The sequence below is a fragment of the Heterodontus francisci genome, chromosome 1 (assembly GCF_036365525.1).
Source record: "Heterodontus francisci isolate sHetFra1 chromosome 1, sHetFra1.hap1, whole genome shotgun sequence".
Lineage (NCBI taxonomy): Eukaryota > Metazoa > Chordata > Chondrichthyes > Heterodontiformes > Heterodontidae > Heterodontus > Heterodontus francisci.
Genome location: NC_090371.1, coordinates 13,500,423 through 13,514,913, shown reverse-complemented (window position 1 = coordinate 13,514,913; position 14,491 = coordinate 13,500,423).

Below are 14,491 nucleotides of genomic sequence, written 5' to 3'. Positions count from 1 at the left end.
GACAAGTAGCAGATGGAATTCAGTACAGAGAAGTGTGAGGTGATGCAGTTTGGCAGAAGGGATAGGGAGAGGCAATATATACTTAATGGCACACTTCTAAAGAGTGTTCAGGAACAGAGAGACCTGGGGGGTTCATATGCATAGATCCTTTAAGATGGCAGGACATATTGAGAGAGTGGTTAGTAAAGAATATAGGATCTTGGGCTTCATAAATAGAGGCATTGAGTACAAAAGCAGGGAAGTTATGCTGAACCTTTATAAAACTCTGGTCAGGCCACAGCTAGAGCATTGCATTCAGTTCTGATCACCACACTTTAGGAAGGATGTGAGGGTCCTTGAGACGGTGCAGAGGAGATCTACCAGAATGGTTCCAGGGATGAGGGATTTTAGCTACAAGGTTAGATTGGAGAAGCTAGGGTTGTTCTTCCTGGAGCAAAGGAGATTGAGGGGAAATTTGATAGAGGTTTACAAGATTCTGACAGGTTTAGAACAGGTAGACAAAGGAAAGCTGTTCCCATTAGCTGATGGTACTAAGATTAGGGGACACAGATTTAAGGTTTTGGGCAAGAGATGCAGGGGGGATGTGAGGAAGAACTTATTTATGTGGTGAGTGGAAATGACCTGGAAATTGCTGCCTATGAGGGTGCTGGAAGTGGGAGATGATGAATGATTTCAAAAGGAAATTGGATGGGCAACTTTCAGGCCTACGAGGAAGGAGTGGGGGAATGGGACTGACTGGATTTTTGTATAGAGAGCCAGCGTAGACTCAATGGGCCAAATGGCCTCCTTCTGTGCCATAATAACTATGACTCTATGAGATGATCCCAGGTTATATTGTTGATCCGTTGAACCAGTGGCTCTTATTTTGTTGGTCGTGACAGATCTTCAATCATAACTCACCACCCTTTCTCAATATTCCGCACTTGCTTTCCTTCGCAAGTAAGAATCTAATTTGCATTCGAAACACTTTACCTGGTTCTGCATCTAAAGCTTTTTAGCACAGAACCTCACAACATTTTATGTGAAGGGATCTGCTTTTTTACCAGTTTAGCTCAAATTTTAAGAGCCAGTATTACCTTGTTCTGGATTAAGCTACCAGATTACTCCCTACCTATGCTCTCAATTCCTTCATTAGTTTTGATACCTCAATTTAATCACCTCTTAGCCTTTTCATCTGGACAACAACTTGTATTTATATAGAGTATAGTAAAATGTCCCACGGTGCTTCAGAAGGAGCATGATGAGATGAAGTCTTCAAGGAGCGTTGCGTAAAGTTACAAAGGCAGTTTGACACAGAAATAGGCCATTGGGCCCAACCAGTCGGTGTTGGTGCTCGACTGTGAGTCGACAACTTGTGGGTTCAAATTCCAAACCAGTTGGGGGAGAGGGAGTTAGGAGGAAAAGGCTAGAAACGAAAGCTGCTCAGCTCTTGAAAGGGCTTGAAACTATGATCTTCTGAGTGAGAGGTGACAGTGCAATCCAATGAGGCAAGGCTGGCACAGGGAAAGAGGCAAACCTGTGGAAACATTCAAGAGGTGGATGCTGTGAATGGGGTTGGTACGTTGCTCAGGCAGGATGAGCTGGTTAGGGTGAATGCCCCCCCTCCTCACTGGTACTTAAATTTGTGATCACCAAAATACCAGCAATAAAAATGGAATCTGACTTCAGTCACGGAATGCCTGAGCCTGTACTTTATGTTATAAAAAGAATGGCTTAGTTTTGTCTTTTCTTCTTTATAATGGGAAAGATCTAAACCAGAGGCCCGTGTTTACACACTTTGAACAATCCATTGTTCTGTATATATTTCTTAACTCATTTGCATTTTCCACAGCATATGAAAGGGCTTTCTGTTTATTTTGCAAATATTTTTCTGTCAACTGCCCAAACCATATTTCTTTAGAAATAACTCCTTCTTTGATTGTGATGGTTGACTGGATGGATTAAAGTTTAAGCTGTGCAACTGCCTCTTGATTTTGGCACTGAGGTATTTTATATTGAAGTGTTGTCACTCTGCAAAAACTATGTGCCATTTCTCAGTGAAAGGCTCTCTTCCTGAAGGCTGCCCCTCCCCCGTTCTATCCAAAGCCTTATGTTCTCCTTAGCACTGCTTTGCGCTCTCTGAAGCCCAGCTCGATCCAGGATTCCAATCTTTGAGGATTCTCTTCTAATACTTCTCTCACTGGCCTGGAAGTTAAAGGCTTGGATTTCTGGTGGATTTGCTGGTGTGAGGGGAGAGGGTGAGACCTTGGACTGACAACGCTCGGTACAGCCGAGAGGAACCTCTTGCCTGGCAACACTGCTTCAGGATTCTGTCACGAACATTGAAATTGATGTTTGTTGCGGGGTTGCTGAATGTGTATCTCTGTGCTTGTCTGTCTGTTTCTCTCTGTTTCTCACACAACTGTAAGGAACTTTCAATGGTCTAACAATCAGTGAAACACATTATGAACAGAGCTTTCAAAATTCAATTTCATTTCAGTTTTGCTGGAAACATTTGTCATCCAGTCTTTAGTCAAATAATTTTGAAAAAACAACTGACCTGAGAAACCTTCTCAAGGGCAATTAGGGATGGGCAATAAATTCTGGCTTTGCCAGCGATGCGCACAGCCCGAGAACAAATTTAAAAAAAAAGGTAGTAATGCATCCAAGGAAAGTGGATCCACTGCACATGCTCAGTCTGAAGTTGAAACAATTTGACAGCTCCGGATTTCCATGACATTGTTAGGCTGTGTAGGCCGCACCTCTCATATCCCGTTCTCAATCGCTACCCACGCATTCTTACGTTTCGGCTATGATCATTAGACGTTGCTCAGGAACAGGGATACCGGCTGAATCTCCCCTTCCCTGCCCACGTTTTTGGGGATGTGAATATTTCTGGCAAGGCCAGCGTTTATGGGCCAACCCTAGTTACTCTGAAAGTGAATGTGGTGCTGCAACAGAGTGTTTTGCAAGGCCACGTCATAGGGTGATTCAGAAGTAACCACATTGCTGTGGGTCTGGAGTCACATATAGTCCCAGACCGGGTAAGGATGGAAGAATTCCTTCCCTAAGGAACATTAGTGAAGCTGATGGTTTTTTTTAACAATGGCTTTGTGGCCACTTTTACTGAGGCCAGTCTTTTATTTCCAGATTAAAAAAAAATATAACTCAAATTCTCACACTGCCATGGTGGGGTTCAAACTCACATTCTATTCTAGTAACATAAACATTTCGCCAATGTACCCCACTCGGATTAATGAGATATGACATGACAAATCAGATGCATTATCAGGGAACTCAAGGCCAGAGCGATCACTTGGAATAGTTTCAATCACCTAAGGGTTCGGAGAGGAAGTTCCCAGATTTCTGACATACAAACATACAAATTAAGAGCAGGAGTAGGCCACTCAGCCCCTCAAGCCTGCTCTGTCATTCAACGAGATCATGGCTGATCTGATTGTAATGTCAACTTCACATTCCTGCCTACCCCTGATAACCTTTCACCCCCTTGCTTATCAGGAATTGATCTACCTCTGCCTTAAAAATATTCAAAGACTCTGCTTCCACCGCCTTTTGAGGAAGAGAATTCCAAAGACTCACAACCCTCAGAGAAAAAATGTCTCTTCATCCCTGTCTTAAATGGACGACCCCTTATTTTTAAACAGTGACCCCTAGTTCTAGATTCTCCCACAAGGGGAAACATCCTTTCCACATCCATCCTGTCAAGACCTCTCAGGATCTTATATGTTTCAATCAAGTCACCTCTTACTCTTCTAAATTCCAGCGGATACAAGCCTAGCCTGTCCAATCGTTCCTCATAAGACAACCCACCCCATTCCAGTTATTAGTCTAGTAAACCTTCTCTGTACTGACTCCAAAACATTTACATCCTTCCTTAAATAAGGAGACCAATACTGTACACAGTACTCCTGATGTGGTCTCACCAATGCCCTGTAAAACTGAAGCATAACCTCCCTACTTTTGTATTCAATTCCCCTCGCAATAAACGATAACATTCTATTAGCTTTCCTAATTACTTGCTGTACCTGCATACTTTTGCAATTCATGGACTAGGACACCCATCCCAGAGCTCTGCAATCTTTCACCATTTAGATACTATGCTTCTTTTTCATTCTTCCTGCCAAAATGGACAATTTCACATTTTCCCACATTTTGCAAGTTCTCCCTGTGTCTGCGTGGGTTTTCTCCGGGTGCTCCGGTTTCCTCCCACAAGCCAAAAGACTTGCAGGTTGATAGGTAAATTGGCCATTATAAATTGTCACTAGTATAGGTAGGTGGTAGGGAAATATAGGGACAGGTGGGGATGTTTGGTAGGAATATGGGATTAGTGTAGGATTAGTATAAATGGGTGGTTGATGTTCGGCACAGACTCGGTGGGCCGAAGGGTCTGTTTCAGTGCTGTATCTCTAATCTAAAAATCTAATCTAATTTGGACGGGATTTTACGTTGGGCGGACAGGAGCTGGCTACTGACTGAAAAGTTGGTGGCGATCCTGCTTCCACCTCGCCTGGGGATCCGTTCCATATTCTAAGGGTCCCCAGGCTTTAATTGTTCCGAGGGTGGACTTCCACCCGCTTGAGGGAGGAAGTCCTGACTCATTGAGCTGCCGGACAATCAGCGGTCCGGCAGCTCTTAGTCCCAGCAGTGCCACCGGGAGCGGTGGCTACTGCTGGGACTGCAGCCCAGCATGAAGAGAAGATGCCTGGAAGCCCAGGAGGAAAGGTATGTTTTAGTTGCCTTGCTGGGGGTAATCAGTTGTGCCCCGGCGAGGCAAGGGTGGTTGGGGAGAAGTGGGGGGGCCTGTTGGGTGCTTGGGATGGTTGTGGTAGATGGGGCGGTCCTCCATTGGGCACCCTGTGCACCCCCGGGATGATCTTCAGGCTCCTGGTTTTTCCAGGCAGCTTTTCCCGGTTCCTGGTCGCCCGCTGGGCACATGTAAAATCCACTTAAGGGCCTTGATTGGCCTTAGACGGACGGGCCATTTTCACCACCCACCCCCCCCGTCCTACGTAAACGGTGGCAGAGGCAGGAGTGAATCGGGAAAGCCTCCCGGAGCCTCCCACTCCATTTTACGCCCTCCCACCCCCCCACCACCATCCCGCTCGTTGGGGTGGTGTAAAATTCCAGCCTATACTCCATTTGCCAGATTTTTTGCCCACTCACCTAACCTATCTATATCCCTTTGTAGCCTCCTTATGTTCTCTTCACAACTTACTTTCCTACCTATCGTTGTGACATCAGCAAATTTAGCAATATTACCTTTGGTCCCTTCATCTAATTCATTTATATAGATTGCAAAAAGTTGAAGCCTCAGCACTGACCCCTGTGGCACACCACCTTGCCAATCAGAAAATACTCTATTTATGCCTACTCTCTGTTTCCTGTTAGCTAGCCAATTTTCTATCTCTGCCAATATGTTATCCCCTGCACCATGAGCTGTTTTTTTCCACAATAACCTTTGATGTGGCACCTTATCAAATGTCTTCTGGAAATCTAAGTACAGTGCATCCACCGGTTCCCCTTTATCCATAGCACATGTTACTTCCTCAAAGAACTCCAATAAATTGGTTAAACATGATTTCCCTTTCACAAAACCATGTTGACTCTGCCTGATTACCTTGATTTTTTTCTAAGTGCTCTGTTATAACATCTTTAATAATTTTCCTTATGACAGATGTTAAGCTAACGGGCCTGTAGTTTCCTGCTTTCTGTCTCCCTCCCTTTTTGAATAAACGAGTTACATTTGCTGTTTTCCAAATTACATTGGCTATCTTCCCAAATTCGCAGGCCTGTTTGTTGTCTGTTTCTTTACCTCTCCCGGGGTTTTGGGGTGGAGTGGCTAGTGTATATATTGTGATACACAGGGCATCATAATTGTGTGGGACAGGCTGGCTGGACCCGAGGGTCTTTTCCTGCCTGTCATTGCTTGTATGTTTTCATGTCTGTATGTTTTAATGAAGTCTAACTGTTTCAAAACATGATGTGTTGGTGCAGCGATGCCTAGGGTATGAGGTGACGGGCATTGTTGTGGGAAAAGCCTCGGGGACATGAGATGAAAATGAGGAAGTTAGGAATAAGAGAGGAATTGAAATGAAAGCCTTTCATCTAAAAGGTGATAGAATTGTAGAATAGGCTACTAGGGAAGAATATTGAAGTGATCTGTAGAAATAAGGTCAAAGAGTCATGAGATGTGCCTCTGGAGGGAGAAGGGATACTCTGAAATAGTGAGAGGGGTTCAAGATTGAGGAATATGGAGACACGGATTTGATGGATAGCTGAGAAAGGATTGAAGCCTGTAGGGTGAAGCGATTATGGGACTTGTGAGGATAGATTAAGGGATAAGGGGAGAATGGATTGAATCAAATGGGGAGAAGGGTTTAAAGGTTATGGAAGAAATGATTTAAGGCTATGGGGAGAAGTGATTGAGTTATGGGGACTTCTTTTTTTTTTTTCTTTTGGGCCTCCTTATCTCGAGAGACAATGGATACGCGCCTGGAGGTGGTCAGTGGTTTGTGAAGCAGCGCCTGGAGTGGCTATAAAGGCCAATTCTGGAGTGACAGGCTCTTCCACAGAGCCTGTGGGGACTAGGGTTTGAGGATTATGGGGAAATGACTTTAAGGGATATGGGGGCAAATGAATAAGGGTTGTGGTGAGGAGAGTTTAGGGAATTTAGTGAGAAAGAGTTGAGAGATATGGGGAAAAGGTTGGTAGGTGTCGCTAATCTATTATAAATGGACTTATAAATGGGTAATTTTGGGCCTAATGGCCTTTTCCTGTTCCTGAAATTCTTCTTCTTTATGACGGAATCAAGAGAAGTAAGCTAATTCATGGTGCTGAAGCTGGGCCAAGCATTAATGGAGATAGATTGATTATACTTGGCATTGGAGACATTTCCATTTGTCGGAGCCCTGTGAGGGGAGTGGACTTTTCACCAGAGGTCCCTACCAGAGTTTAACCCATTGCTTTGACATATCTTGTTTTGCTATCATGTTATGCTGGGTGACGTCAGGAACGAGATGCTCCATTTTGTTTCTACAAAGGTCCAGCAGCAACTTTCTCCTAGGTCAGAAAGAAAGATTTGTCTAAAACTACTGCCTGCTGAAGCAGCTTCAGAATATTCCAGGTTGTACCCACTCCCCACCTTGTCTCCTCACTGGAGGAAATGTGAATTGTCATTTCTGCAGGGGGTTTTCCCTTTGACACCAGTGGTTTTGTATTTAGATAGGTTGAACTTCTCTTTGTCTCTTCTTTCAGATTACAAGTTCAGCAAGCAAAGGGATGTGATTCCTTTAGATTATTATAGTTCTCGGATGCTACATTACGTAGAATATGTAGCAAAGAAACAGGCCATTTGGCCCATCACATCCATGTTGGTGATTGTGTTTTTTAAAAAATTAATTTACAGGATGTGGCCATCAATGGAAAGGCCAGCGTTTATTGCCCATCCCAAACTGCTTGGCTTTGCTAGGCCATTTCAGAGGGCAGTTAAGAGTCAACCACATTGCTGTGGATCTGGAGTCACGTATTGGCCAGAGCAGGGAAGGACAGAAGACTTCCTTCCTTAAAGGACATTAGTGAACCAGGTGTTTTTTTCTAACAATCCAGTAGTTTCATGGTCACCGTTACTGATACTAATTATCCCAAATTTATTCGATGATAATTTAAATTCCACAGCTGCTATGGTGGGAGTCAGGCTCCTGTCTCAGGGTCATTAGGCCAACAACATAACAACTATGGTTCTGTTCACTATACGGCTAACCACATGACAGTTAATGCATTCAATCGAAACTCTGCTGTTTAATCAAAACCTTCACCCACTTTGGATTAACACATCTGCTAAATACAACTAAGAGGGGAATTGGACTTGAGCTGGTTAAATGTGCATTTGATAGACTTGTGCACTTATAGCTTATTATTCAATGAACCTGCTGGATGAGGGAGTTGGTTATGAGTTGTTCATAGTGGGCAAACCAGTTTTCCTCAATGGCTCAGCTGATGTTGATGTTGGAGAAAGGCAGATTTGGCACGAGCTGCTTCCTCCTATAAACAATGTTACCAAAATCAATAAGCTCATCCTTCAAGTCTTGTTCGATGATGGGATATTGTTGCCACAACATGGCTGCGTCACCTGCTTCCATAACAGCCATAGTTAAAGAAAGAGCATGAACTTTTATAGCACCTTTCACAACGTCAGGAGACCCCAACTTTGACTATACTTCAAAAGCACTTCTTTGGCTGTAAAGCACTTTGGGACATCCTGAGGTCATGAAAGTTGCTATAGAAATGCAGGCCTTTCTCCCTGCCTTCTTACAAAGCATTTTACGGACAATGAAGTACATTTTTTTTGAAGTGTCGTCCCTGTTGTAATGTAGTAAATGTGGAAGCCAATTTATGCACAGCAAGATTCCACGTAACAATGAGCTGATGATCTGCTTCAGTGAATTTTGTAATAAGAAACAAGGTGATAAAGCTAGTGCAAAACTGAAATACTGCAGAGGTTGGAAACCTGAATGAAAGACAGGAAATATTCAGCAGGTCAAGTAGCATTTTAACTCACACAGAGTCCTGTTCATGACAGAACAATAGGGAGGAGAGTAGGTTGTGAAGAGGACAAAAGCAGACTGCAAAGGTCTATAGATAGGTTTAGTGAGAGGGCAAAGATTTGACAGATGGAGTATAATGTGGGAAAGTGTGAACTTGTCCACTTTGGTCATAAAAATAGAAAAGCAACATATTATTTAAATGGAGCGAGATTGCAGAACTCTGAGATGCCGAGAGATCTGGGTGTCCTGATAAACGAAACACAAAAAGTTAGTATGCAGGTACAGCAAGTGATTACGAAGGGAAATTCAATGTTGTTGTTTATTGCAAGGGGAATGGAATATAAAAGTAGAGATGTTTTGCTACAGTTGTACAGGGAATTGGTGAGACCACATCTAGAATATTGTGTACAGTTTTGGTCTTCTTTCTTAAGCAAGGATATAATTGCATTGGAAGCAGTTCAGAGAAGGTTCCCTCGTCTGATTCCTGGGATGAGAGTGTTATCTTATGACGAACGTTTGGACAGGTTGGGTCTGTATTCATTGGAGTTTAGAAGGATGAGAGGTGATCTTATTGAAACATATAAGATCCTGATGGGACTTGACAGGATGGATGTTGAAAGGATGTTTCCCCTTGTGAGAGAGACTAAAACTAGGGGACACAGTTTAAAAATAAGGGGTCTCCCATTTAAGACAGAGATGAGGAGAATTTTTTTCTCTCAGAGGGTCGTGAGTCTGAGGAACTCTCTTCCCCGGAGAACGGTGGAGGCAGGGTCATTGAGTGATTTTAAGGCAGAGGCAAACGGATTCTTGACAAACAAGGGAGTGAAAGGTTTTCAGGGATAGGCAGGAAAGTGGAGTTGTGTCCACAAATAGATCAGCCATGATCTTATAGAATGGCAGAACAGGCTTGAGGGGCCAAATGGCCAACTGCTGCTTCTAATTCGTATGTTTGTATGTTCGTGTGTTCACCGTCACTCCTTTGTTCGCTAACCTACATTGGCTCCCGGTTAAGCAATGCCTCAATTTTAAAGTTCTCACCATTGTTTTCAATTTCTTCCAAGGCTTCACCACTCCCTATCTGTAATCTCCTCCAAGCCTGTAACCCTCCGAGATAACTGTGCTGCTTCAATTCTGGCCTGATGCTGCCGCAATTTTAATCACTCCACCATTGGTGGCTGTGCCTTCAGTTGTCTTAAGCCATGAAATTCCCTCCCTAAATCTATTTCCCTCTCCATCTCTCTTTCCTCCTTTAAGATGCTCCTTGAAACCTATGTCTTTGACCAAGCTGTTAATCTTCAAACCTCGGTGGCTTGGTGTGTCAAATTTTGTTTGATGACGCTCCCGTGAAGCACCTTGGGATGTTTACCTATTTTAAAGCTGCTATAGCAATGCAAGTTGTTGTTGCTTTTGTGGAGAGAGAGAAACAGAGTTCAGGTTTCAGGTTGATGAATGTCCTTTGGCCAGTTACGCTAACTATCTAGATCCAGACATGAGTTGCTTAATAGGTCCTGGTGAGAATCCAAACATCAACATAAAACTTCTGAAGAGTAGATGAGAAAACGGGGGAGAGGGAAAACTAAGAAAGAAACAAGACTGACCATGGGCACTGAAAGAGTTACTAAACATTTGAGATTTCTACAGGCCGCCTGCCTTTGTTGTGAGATGACACAAGGAACATTTATGCTGTGACCTGTTGCTGTTCATGTAAATAGCGTTAATGAATTATGACAAATTGCTAATTGGGCATAAAGATCCAAAGGCCTTTTTTTTGTTGATGTGAAAAAAAGTAAAGAAAATCAGAGTAAGCCTAGTTTTCTCAACCGTATCGCTAGAGGTCAAGCATACCAAGCTTAGCACTGTACAGATTACCCTATTATTGTAAAACAAGGAAAACAAATGCTCAGCCCCCATGCCCAATAATTCAATCTTGATTTGTGGAATGACAACAGTCATTAGGTTCAACAAAAACAATGCAGCTTGGGGACCCGATGGCAATTGGCAAACTTTTGACCTTTAGACTCTGTGCAACCTATCAGCGTTTGGTGCGTGCCTCCCTTCTAATTTGATAATAGCCATCGAGGCTTGTCTACCCTTCGAGCAGCAATGAGAGGATGGTAACCTGCATTATTCAACAGATGGAAACAATTTGCTCTGATATTTTAGTTGGCTTTGAGTTGCATATTTTTTCCAAAAGAATCAACAACTTTTTGAAATCTGTTGTATTTTCATTGATTGTGATCTAGTTTTGGGGAGGTTGGGAGGCATATTGTGCCCTATTGAAGATCAGAAAGAGGGGTACATATGGCCACTTGAGCTTGCTTCACCATTCAATATAACCATGGCTGATCTTCTACCTCAGTTGCTCCTTCCTGCTCTATTTCCCATATCCCTGGATTCTCTTAGTATCCAAAACTCTATCGATCTCTGACTTGAACATACTCAATGGCCGAACATCCACAGCCCTCTGTGGAAGATTCAAAACCCTCTGAGTGACGAGACTTTTCCTCATCTCAGTCCTAAATAGTTGACCCCTTGTCTGAGACTGTGACCCCATGTTCTAGATTCTCCAGCCAGGGAAAACAGCTTCTCAGCATTTACTCTGTCAAGCCCTCTATGTATTGTATATGTTTCAATGAGATCACCTCCCACTCTTCTAAAATTCAGAGAGTATAGGCCCAATCTACTCAATCTGTCCAGTTAGGACAATCGTACGTTTGTCGTTTTGATGGAAGCATACCACATTGTATCAACGTTCATTTGTGCCCTGACCATTACTTTTTGATTGATCTTGTCTTCTCCCCTTCCTCTTTTCCACCTTGGCATAGCCCTCAGTTTATGGTTGCCAACTCTTGTTGTATGTATTCCTGTAGGCTTCATCATATGATCTGTTGCCGCCAACTATCCCACCCGGTCAAATTGTCTTTTTTTCCCCGAACTGCAATTTTTTTTATAACAAATGAACAAAAAGTGTTCAAAAAAGTGAAAAAAGCACCTTTCTGTTTTCAACACTCGCTAATTTTGCTCACAACAGTGTCCAGATGGTTAATCTTCAATTTCTAGAGACTCCAGGGCAATCAGTAACTCTGCCTCAGCTTTGGGCCTTGGCTCAGTTGAGTGCACTCTTACCTTTTAGTCTTTGAACTTCACTTCAGGACATTTGCATAGAGTCTAGGCCTCACTTCAGCCCAATACGTCATTGATGGAGGCACTATCTCACATCAGGGCTCAATCGCCCAATTGGGGTTCAGTTTTAAAAGTCGTTCTCAGGATGTGGGCAAGGCCAATGTTTGATTTTCCTCAGAAGGTGTCTTCTCCTTGAATTGCTGGGTAGCAGTTCAGTACAACTGAGCGTTTTGCGAGTGCACTTCAGAGGCCATGTTGAAGAGTCACCAGTTTCGAAGAAGGGTCACTGACCTGAAACGTTAACTTTCCTTTTCTCTGGCAGATGCTGCCAGACCTGCTGAGTGGTTCCAGCATTTCTTGTTTTTATTTCAGATTTCCAGCATCCGCAGTATTTTGCTTTTATATTATTGAAGAGTCACACACAAGCCAGATTTCCTTCCCTAAAGAACATTAGTGAACCAACTGGGTTTTAGTAGGACAGCGATGATCTCATTTAGTGATTTTTGCCAGACTTTTTCTTTTTAAGAAAATAATTCTACTTCTCAAACTACCATCGTGAGTTTTTGGTCATCTGCCCTAATATCTCCTTATTGAAGCTCAGTGTCATACTTTGTTTTATAATGAACCTGTGAAGCACCTTGTGTCATTTTATTGAATGAAAGGTGCTATATAAAATATAAGTTGTTGCTTAACTACTGCACTACCATATCCCGTACTAAGCTGGGCCTGCATGCCTCTGTGTGCACCTGGTTGATGTTCTGGGAGGTCACTCTCCCCTCTGGATTCCACAGTCTGGTGACTTCCAGTGAGTAAGCTAATCTGAAAATGCTCCTTATGCATTTTTCTCAATGTGCATGGAGCACTGAGTCATCTGGGTGGGGCTGTGGGGGGGAAGGTGCGGGGAAGTGTAGTAGTCAGGGAATTGGGAGTACAACAGTGCTTAAAGGGCCTGAGCAGACTGATAAGTTTGGAGGCAGAGGGAAGTCTTCCAAATAGTGCCAGACCATAGCAAATGTAACAGGAGACAACCACTAGTGGGTCTGGTGTCTCCTTGCTGCCCTGTGCACGGGAGCAGGTGAGGATAAGGCCAATGTCTGGAAGACTAATGGCTAGACTAAACCCCTCGAACTATATCGTTAATATTCTCAATTGCTGTAAATGTAAAACTGTAATTGACATGACAATTGTGTAACGGAAGGGTTGGGAAGAAACTCATGACAGTATTGAAGGAAACTGATCTCCCTTGCAATGTTTGTATTTTTTGGTGCTGTTTGGAAACTGTTTGGCAATGTAATTTTTACAGATTTTTATGAATAAAGTATATTTTGGAAATAAAAAAATAAAAAAAAACTAATGGCTAGACTTTGTAGGCATCAATAATTCAGCCCATCATCTGCAAAGGACGAGATGCACCCCTCACTGCTTAAACTACCTAAATATGTAAAGCTGCACCTCCAAGGTGAGTGGCTGATAAAAAGTTTGGCCTTTCTTCAAAACCCAATCTACAGTTTGAACATATTATCTGTGTGCTGCAGTAGGAGTGCTCCTTGATCAGAGGTGCAAAGCATTTGGAAGCGATGTTAAACTAAGGCCTCATCTGTACGCTCAGGTGGATGTAAAAGATGCTATGAAACTGGCCAACATTCCGCCCTCTGTGAACACCATCCCAAAACAGATGAACTGGGCGATTGTCTCATTACTGTTTGTGCAGTAGCATTGTGTAAAACATGGCTGCTGCATTTGCCTACAAAACAGCACTTAATTATACATGAGCTGCTGCAAAGGTTTCGGTCAAAACGTAAATTATTCTCCAATAATTTGTCACCAAGAAAGCAAGCAATGCTCGAGAAGCTGTGAGTCTGCATCCGGTAAGCTTGAGGACTTAGATGAATGAGCTTCGATAATGCAGAAATTCAAATGATATCAGTATCTTTAATGTAAAAGCTTGCAGGAGATTGAGCTAGGAATTGAAAGTATACTTGAAAAGGGAGAATATGCACAGGAATGGGGAAAAAGTGGGCGGGTGGGCTTAATTGGGTACCCCTTTCAAAGATTGAACACAGACACAGTGGGCCGAATGGCCTCCTTCTGTAGAGTAAAATTCTATGACTCTGTGGTGATGGAGAAACTCAGAGGACATCAGGATGATGGTGTAGTATCTTACAGGGGATTAGGGTGATGATCTAAAACTTCCTCGGAGATTATAGGATATGATATGTGGTCAAGTTCGGGGTCAGTTCATTCTGAATGGTTAATCAGACTAAAAATTTCCCACTGTAGTATCATGTTTCTGAATGTATATTCGAATGAGCATTAAGGTGATTGGACCTTGATGGGAGATGATTTCCTTTTTCCTGCTGTGGTTGCACAACAGGAGAGTGAGTGGAGTTGGCAGATAGGCTGTGGAGGTCAGCACATCATTGTTGAATAGGATAGATGGCAGAATAATGAATATTCTTGAGATTTTCTTAATTAACTATAGGAATCAGGAGTATTCATGAAGAGGTTCCCTCAGGAGATTAAATGGGATGGGATAGACTGTCCATTAGTGGTGCAATGATGTGGGTGTGGTGGCATAATGGTTATTAACTATCTAGAGGCCTGTAAAATGATCTACTGACATGATTTCAAATCCAAACACAAGAGCTGTGGAATTTGAATTGGATTATTAGGTCACTCTGGAAATCCGGAATAAAAAGCTAGTCTCAGTAACGGTAACCATGAATTGCTGTAAAAACTCATCTAGTTCACTAATGCCCTTCAGGGAAGGAAATCTGCCATCCTTACCCAGTCTGGCCTACATGCAACTTGAGACCCACAGCAAT